This window comes from Beta vulgaris, chromosome 7 (assembly GCF_026745355.1).
Source record: "Beta vulgaris subsp. vulgaris cultivar EL10 chromosome 7, EL10.2, whole genome shotgun sequence".
Lineage (NCBI taxonomy): Eukaryota > Viridiplantae > Streptophyta > Magnoliopsida > Caryophyllales > Amaranthaceae > Beta > Beta vulgaris.
The window spans coordinates 42,840,814-42,850,013 of record NC_079208.1 but is presented as its reverse complement, the minus strand read 5'-3'; the positions used below and the strand labels follow the sequence as shown (position 1 = coordinate 42,850,013).

The following is a 9,200-nucleotide window of genomic DNA, read 5'->3' as shown; positions in this document are numbered from 1 at the left end:
GTCTCCTATAGTCTATACACATACGCCATCCAGTCACAGTTCTAGTAGGGATTAGTTCATTCTTTTCATTTTTCACAACAGTCATGCCACCTTTTTTCGGTACTACTTGGACAGGACTTACCCACTTAGAGTCAGCAATAGGGTAGATAATACTTGCATCGAGTAGTTTCATCACCTCTTTCTTGACCACTTCCTGCATGTTTGGGTTCAATATCCTTTGTGGTTGAATGCATGGCTTATGGTCATCCTCAAGGTGTATCCTGTGCATACAAAAATCGGGGCTAATACCCTTCAAATCATCAATACGGTACCCTATAGCCTTCTTATGATTTTTCAGAACAACTAGAAGTTTGGAAAGTTGGCTATCGTCGAGTGCAGCACTGACAATTACAGGATCTAACTCTTGCTTATCTAAAAAAACATACTTCAAATGAGAAGGGAGAGGTTTAAGTTCGGGTTTCTTTACCTCAACATTGCACACAGATCGATCAAACCTCTTTACCTGTTGGCATCCATGAAAGTCAGATTCTTCACTTGCTAGCATTCTCTCAATAGCATCTACTTCATCGCTCCATATACTGCCATCACCTGTGGAAGAATCAAGCAAAGTACCGCCTCCAAGGGATCTCCATAGAGAGCTTGGGGCATGTTATCATGGCAAATTAAATCAACCACATCAATACTATAGCACTTTTCCTCTAGCATAGGACTTTTCAAAGCAGTGCTCAGATTAAAAGTGACCTCATCATCTCCAACAGATAGTGTAAGCTTACCATTTTTCACATCAATGACAGCACCAACAGTATGGAGGAATGGCCTACCCAAAATGATTGGAATTTGCCTATCTTCCTCCATATCAAGTACAACAAAGTCCACGGGAATAAAAAATTTACCTACTCTAACAGGTACATCCTCTAAAATACCTAGGGGGTATTTAACAGAACGGTCGGCCATTTGTAGAGTAATATTGGTAACTTTCAAACTTCCCATGTTCAATTTTGAGGAAACAGACAATGGCATAACACTCACACTAGCCCCCAAATCACATAAAGCTTTATCAATGAACAAACTACCAATGTGACAAGGTATAGAGAAACTACCAGGGTCTTTTAATTTTGGTGGAGATTTATTTTGTAAAATGGCACTACATTCTTCAGTAAAAGCAACTGTCTCCACCTCGTTAAAAGCCCTTTTCCTAGTCAAGATATCTTTCATAAATTTAGCATAAGCAGGCACTTGAGTAATTAATTCCGTGAAAGGAACTGTTACCTGAAGATTCTTGACGACTTCCAAAAACTTACCAAATTGCTTGTCCAGCTTACTCTTGAGGTGACGATTGGGGAAAGGAAGTTTGATAGGAGGAACTCAATAGCAGGCTTTTTAGCTTCATTGGTCTCTTCATGTTCAGTGCTTGCTGAGAGTTCTCCTTGTCATTTGTAGCTTCAGCTGGGACCTGTTCCTCATCATTTTTCACGCTCAAAGTATCATCAATAGGCATGGGTGGTCCATTGTAGTGAGAACCACTTCGGAGAGTGATGGCATTTGCCGAATCTGTAGGCTGAACAGGTTGTGCTGGAAGAGCACCTTGTTGTTGAGTGGAATTCGAAGTAGCCAATTGTGCCAACTGATTCTCCAACATCTTATTGTGAGCAAGAATGGACTCAATTTGTGCCTTATCAGCTTGTCGATCCTTTTGCATTTGTAGCATCATGTTTCTCATCTCAACCATCATTGGATCGGCAGGAGGTGCTTGTTGAGATGGATTGAAAGGTGGTCTAGAGAAACCAGGAGGGTGTTGGGGAGGTGTTGTAGTATCTTTGGTTCAATTGTTGTGCTTGTGGTTGTGGTGCAGGAGGATTCAGGACATTAGTGCTCTTGTAAGACAAGTTAGGATGATTTCTCAATCCTGGATTGTATGTGTTGGAGTATGGGTTGTTCGGCCGTATGCTTGAAAAGCATTAACTTGTTCGAGAGAACTCCGACACTCTTGTGCCCAATGTCCAACTATGCCACAATTATCACACATAATCTCGGAGGTAGTACCCAAAGCAGCAACACTTGCAGGAGAGGAGAGCTGCATATTGTCAAGTTTATTGCTGATGGCATTCATCTGTGCAGCTAATAAGGATATAGAATCTATCTCATGCTTTCCACCCTTGTTAGCTAGTCCTCGAGGATTACCATATTGAGAGTTGTGGATAGCCATCTCCTCGATCAAATCATGTGCAGCATCAATTTCTAGTTTCATGAATCTCCCATTTGCTGCAGAGTCAAGGATAAGTCTCGAGTTGTTCCCCAAACCATTGTAGAATCCTTGAACTAGGAACCATTTTTGTAGACCATGATGGGGACATTCTCTCTGAAGATCTTTAAATCTTTCCCATGCCTCATGTAAAGACTCATCAGTCCCTTGGGTGAAGTTTGTAATCTGACTACGCAACCTAGCAGTCTTTTCTGGAGGGTAGTACTTTCTGTAGAAAGCTAGAGCCAAGGTATTCCAATCAGTGATCCCAAGAGTGGCTCGATTAATCCATTGTACCACATCTTTGCCTTGTCTCGAAGTGAAAATGGGAAAAGAATCTCCCGAATCTGATCTTGTGTCACTCCCTGCTGCTTAATGGTAGAGCAATATTGGCAGAAATCTTGATAATGAAGATTGGGGTCTTCATTAGGTCCACCACCAAATTGTTTTCTTTCGATCATGTTTAGCAATGCAGGTTTGATCTCGAAATTTACAGCTTCGATTTCAGGCATTTGATTGCTTCTGGGAAGTTCAGCCAAAGAGGGTTGGGAAAAATCAGTAAGCCTCCGAGCCATCTCTGATTCTGGTGAAGCAACAGAGACAATGCTGGTAGAATCAGAGTCAGAATCCAAAGGATTATCTTCCCTTGGATTATCTCGCAACTGTCTGGAAAAGTTCTTTGTCTATGAAGGATCTTTCGATTTCAGGATCAAATTGTAGGCAATCTGAACTCAAACTCCTGCGCATAGAAGAACTAAAGAACAAACAATTAAGAGATTTTGTCCCAAAGAACAAGTGTTCTCTGAGACGAGAGTATATAATCTAGACTCTAAAACAATTAAAGAAAATGGAACAAAACCGTTCCCCGGCAACGGCGCCAAATTTTGACAGGCTAAAGTCGTATCACCTTATCAAAAGTAATCCTAAAGTCCTCTAACAAATAGTAGTCAGGGAAAGGGTCGAATCCACAGAGAAACAGTGTTCTTTTCCTAATTGTCAGTCAAATCTAGAGTAAGGAACGAGTGTTTGTGAGTAATTATACTAACTAAACTATAATATATCAAGAATTATCAATAATAAAAAGTCTAGGGCATAGGTTCACCAATGATCAATATTTCGGGATGAAACACTAAAATCAACAATTAATAATGCAGTTAAACAGATTGATTCGCTCTCTCAAGTCTAAATCAAGCATAGAACGATATTAACAGCTCTCGCAATTTATTAACACCAATTCTACCTATTGAAACTAGCCTTAATATCAAGTTTATACCTCTCGGCGCATAACCTAATATTGCAACACTATAACAATCAAATCTGGCCAAATTGGATTGAATAGATATAAAAACATTCAATAGGGATCAACATGCATCAATAAAAATCAATACTTTAATTAAACATCCCTTCCTAATTGATCATGGATCCCCCTAAACCCTAGAAATAGACTACTCAATTATAATTGGGAAAACATATTCATAATTAAATAAGCAAACATGAATTGATAATAAAGGATTGAATAGGAATAAGAAGAGAAGAGAAATAATACCAATTGTAGAACTAATCTTGCAAAAATCAAAGCTTCTATTGAAAATTCAATGTAATTGGGGAAAAAGCAAAACTAGGGTTCTTCAATAATTGAGAGAAAAAGAAAATAATCTTTTATGAATTAATGACGGAAAAAAACCAAATAGAAAATAAGATAGGAAATAATAATATTCCCTTGAGTCTTTATACCTTTCTATTTCCTAAAACAACTAGAAAAATAGAGTCTAATTCGTCAAAAGATAAAGCCTTATTCGACTAGGAAACCCGGAATAATCCGCGGCCGCGGATTTTCGGGCTGCAAAACAGCGTCAACTTGCAAAGACCATATCTCCCCAACTAGAAGTCGTATCGGGGCGTGTAATATACCGTTGGAAAGCTCTTCAAGTCTAGTTTCCAACCCCACTGGAATCACTGAATTCCGATCTCTGGATAATAAGTTATGATCAAAAGAGTGAACATGTAATTTTCATACTTTTTTAATACGTTTCCGCTATGTTTGAGTTGCAATCCGACTTGAAGATGCCCTTTGGACTTCTCATTTGACTTAGCTCCTTCCTAGATGCTTCTCATGCTTAAGCTTATCCAATAATACTCCAATTGTGTTTCAATACCTGAAAACTATCAAAAACACCGAAAACATACACTAGAGTAATATCTTCTCAACTTAAGTAACTTTATGCATTTATGAACTAAGAATGCAACTAAATGATCCTAAAATGCAACCTAAATGCATCATGAAATACCTATATTAATATGACTCATCAGCTAAGGTCACTGCTTTACAATAAACAAAAGACTTCACCAAGTTCAACTTGGAACAGCTTGTTGGGTCACTTATGACTCATGAGCTTCACCTTGATACTGAGTATGGTGAAAGCTCCAAGTCAAAATGCACTACCCTAAAAGCAGATGATGAAGATGACTCCGACTCAGAAGAAGAGGAAGCAACACTCATAACAACATAATTTTGAAAGATGTATGTGAATATGAAGAATGGGAACTTCAAAAGGTAAAACTAAAATTTTTTCTAACAAAGCTGCTTGTCATAAATTGGTAGTACTAGGGATGGCAATCAGGTCGGTTTGGGTCAATTTTAGGTTGACCTGATTTATATTTCAGGTCAGTTCCCCCTAACCCAAACCCAACCTGATTCTAATTTCAGGTCGGAAATCATAACCCAAACCCGACCTTATCGATTTCGGGTTGATCCGAAACCAACCCAAAATGACCTGAAATGAAATTCAACTATACACTCTAAGTGTTAATGACTTGAAATGAAATTTAGGTGATCCAAGAAATGAACTTGGCTCAATACAAATAAGAATAACAAAAGAAAAGTTGTACAAGTTATAAGTCTGGGTTAATTTGAAGTTGATCTGGCCTGAAAATAATCCGACTTCTAAATCAGGTTATTGAGGTGTAAATAGTCAGCCCGAACTTAATCCATTATATTTTCAGGTCGGGTTAGGTCGACCCATATTTTATTTCAGGTTGAGAATCTCTGCCCAAACTCGAAATTCTCTGGTCAATTTCAGGTCGGATTATCGAGTTGGGTCAACTTTTTTGCCAGTCCTAGTTAGTACAGATCAATTCATTAAGGAATGTTCACTTTGGGAAAACGACAAAACCAAAGAAAGGACAGAAGGAACGCTTCGCTGAAAGGAACAAGGAAGCTAAGGCATTTTGCTCTAAAGCGAGCATTCGAAAGGCAATGATAGCAGCTTGGGGAGATCCAGAAACTGAAGAGGAAGAGGATCAACAAAATGAAGAAACCGCAAATCTTTGCCTCATGGCAATGACATAAAAAAGATGAAGAAAATGTTGAGGTAAGCCAACATATACTTCCTCCATTTCACAATATTTGCAACACTTTTAATTTTTCTTAAGGGGTGACTAAAGTGTTGGAGAGAGAATTAATTAGGTGGCGTGGACCAAAAGTAAAAGTGGAGTTGGAGGGAGAATTTTGGGACACCAAAATTTTGAGTGAGAAACAAAACCCACGTGGCCCAGGGCTTTTTTTGGAATCAGTACAACTACTAGGAGGGATAATTTCCCTCCAAAACATTTTACCCAAAAGTTGCAGCAGTATTTTCTCATTTGCTGCTTGGGTTTTTGTTTTGGAGGGAAATTTTAACTCCAAATCATAAAATTGCTGATTATTGACAAAGTTGTCCAAAAATTAAGGAGGAAAATTTTACCTCCAAAACATAAATTATCCCACCAAATTCCTACGTTTGGCATTAAGTAAAAAGTTCTATATTAAGACAACCACAAGGAGACAGCCATTAATGTTCACCAACCTTAAAAACCACCAAATGTTTACAAGAGTAACTTCCCAAAAAAATTAACCCCATAATCACATAAAACACACACTAATTAAGTCATTACCATCCCAAATTCAGCAAAAAAAAAAAAAAAGACAAAATCATCATCTTCTTCATTTCCAGATCTGTTAGGGGCAAAATGCAGAATCATCAAGATGATGGGTTCTTAAGTGTTGATTGGTTGTTAGATGAGGGATGACATGCTTTGCTTGATGAGACCTCTGATTCAGAAGATGTGCGGCAGTAAAAATTCAACAACAGAGGTCGTTGTTAATGGCCCAACAATGAATGAAAAATTAACTCCAATGAGGAAAAGACACTGATATTATGGTTTTATATAGAGTTATCTCCCCTAATTATGTGCTAAAAGTTGTGCTTATGGTGCTCTTAGGAGCCATTTGATACTAACTCTCTCCATCTAGTTGTGGTTTGCTATTTTATATTGAATTGTAGGTTTTGGAAGCTATTACCTACTTTACATGATTGCACAGTGGATTAGAGAGGTTAGATGCCGAGTTTCTAGATCCCGAGGATGATTTCCGGGACTTTGAGCAAAGAAAGAACAAGAAACGAAGCATAAGCTGATCGGCCCGACAGCATCGGGCGGCCCTGATGAGTCATATTAATATAGGCATTTCATGATGCATTTAGGTTGTATTTTAGGATCATTTAGTTGCATTCTTAGTCCATAATTGCATATAGTTACTTAAGTTGAGAAGATATTACTTTTGTGTGTGTTTTCGGTGTTTTTGATAGTTTTCAGGTATTGAGAACACAATTGGAGTATTATTGGACAGGCTTAAGCATGAGAAGCATCTAGGAAGGAGCTAAGTCAAATGAGAAGTCCAAAGGGCATCTTCAAGTCGGATTGCAACTCAAACATAGCGGAAACGTATTAAAAGAAGTATGGAAATTGAGTCATGTGTACTCTTTTGATCATAACTTATTATCCAGAGATTGGAATTCAGTGATTCCAGTGGGGTTGGAAACTAGACTTGAAGAGCTTTCCAACGGTATATTACACGCCCCGATACGACTTCTAGTTTGGGAGATATGGTCTTTTCAAGTTGACGCTGTTTTGCAGCCCGAAAACCGCGGCCGCGATTATTCCGGGTTTCCTAGTCGAATAAGGCTTTATCTTTTGACGAATTAGACTCTATTTTTCTAGTTGTTTTAGGAAATAGAAAGGTATAAAGACTCAAGGGAATATTATTATTTCCGATCTTATTTTCTATTTCGTTTTTTCCATCATTAATTCATTAAAGATTAGAACTCTTTTTCTCTCAATTATGAAGAACCCTAGTTTTGCTTTTTCCCAATTACATTGAATTTTTCAATAGAAACTTTGATTTTTGCAAGATTGGTTCTACAATTGGTATTATTTTCTTTTTTCTTTATTCCTATTCGATCCTTTATTATTAATTCATGTTGCTTATTTAATTATGAATATGTTTTCCCCAATTATGATTGAGTAGTCTATTTCTAGGGTTTAGGGGGATCCATGATCAATTAGGAAGGGATGTTTATTAAAGTATTGATTTTTATTGATGCATGTTGATTCCTATTGAATGTTTTTATGTCTTTCAATCAAATTTGGCCAGATTTGATTGTTATAGTGTTGCAATAGTAGGTTATGCGCCGAGAGGTATAAACTTGATATTAAGGCTAGTTTCAATAGGTAGAGTTGGTATTAATAAATTGCGAGAGCCTGTTAATACCGTTCTATGGTTGATTTAGACTTGAGAGAGCGAATATAATCTATTTAACTGCATTATTAATTGTTGATTTTTGTTTTTATCCCGAATATTGATCATTGGTGAACCTATGCCCTAGACTTTTTATTCTTGATATGTTATATGAGTCTAGTTTAGTATAATTATCACAACACTCGTTTCTATACTCTAGATTTGACTGACAATTAGGAAAAGAACATGTTTCTCTGTGGATTCGACCCTACTACCCTGACTACTATTTGTTAGAGGACTTTAGGATTACTTTTGATAAGGTGATACGACTTTAGCCTGTCAAAATTTGGCGCCGTTGCCGGGGAAACGGTTTTGTTCCATTTTCTTTAATTGTTTTAGAGTCTAGATTATATACTCTCGTCTCAGAGAACACTTGTTCTTTGAGACAAAATCTCTTAATTGTTTGTTCTTTAGTTCTTCTATGCGCAGGATTTGAGTTCAATTGCCTACAATTTGATCCGAAATCGAAAGATCATTTCATAGACAGAAGAACTTTTCCAGACAGTTGCAAGATAATCCAAGGGAAGATAATCCTTTGGATTCTGACTCTGATTCTACCAGCATTGTCTTTATTGCTCCACAGAATCAGAGATGGACGGTTACTGACTTTTCCCAACCCTCTTTGGCTGAACTTCCCAAGAGAATCAAATGCCTGAAATCGAAGCTGTAAATTTCGAGATCAAACCTGCATTGTAAACATGATCGAAAGAAAACAATTTGGTGGTGGACCTAATGAAGACCCCAATCTTCATTATCAAGATTTCTGCCAATATTGTTCTACCATTAAGCAGCAGGGAGTGACACAAGATCAGATTCGGGAGATTCTTTTCCCATTTTCACTTCGAGACAAGGCAAAGATGTGGTACAATGGGATTAATCGAGCCACTCTTGGGATCACTGATTGGAATACCTTGGCTCTAGCTTTCTACAGAAAGTACTACCCTTCAGAGAAGACTGCTAGGTTGCGTAGTTAGATTACAAACTTCACCCAAGGGACTGATGAGTCTTTACATGAGGCATGGGAAAGATTTAAAGATCTTCAGAGAGAATGTCCCCATCAGGTCTACAAAAATGGTTCCTAGTTCAGGGATTCTACAATGGTTTGGGGAACAACTCGAGACTTATCCTTGACTCTGCAGCAAATGGGAGATTCATGAAACTAGAAATTGATGCTGCACATGATTTGATCGAGGAGATGGCTATCCACAACTCTCAATATGGTAATCCTCGAGGACTAGCTAACAAGGGTGGAAAGCATGAGATAGATTCTATATCCCTATTAGCTGCACAGATGAATGCAATCAGCAATAAGCTTGACAATATGCAACTCTCCTCTCCTGCAAG

General features: G+C 37.9%; 2 non-coding genes across 2 annotated transcripts; one reads left to right on the top strand and one right to left on the bottom strand.

The window, feature by feature from the left end:
- Positions 1-2,336: 2,336 nt before the first annotated feature.
- LOC125492119 (small nucleolar RNA R71) lies at positions 2,337-2,443 on the top strand. Its single transcript, XR_007268565.2, has one exon. It is a non-coding gene; the product is annotated as a small nucleolar RNA R71 (small nucleolar RNA).
- Positions 2,444-8,815: 6,372 nt separating this feature from the next.
- LOC125492108 (small nucleolar RNA R71) lies at positions 8,816-8,922 on the bottom strand. Its single transcript, XR_007268555.2, has one exon. It is a non-coding gene; the product is annotated as a small nucleolar RNA R71 (small nucleolar RNA).
- Between the last annotated feature and the right edge of the window lie 278 nt (positions 8,923-9,200).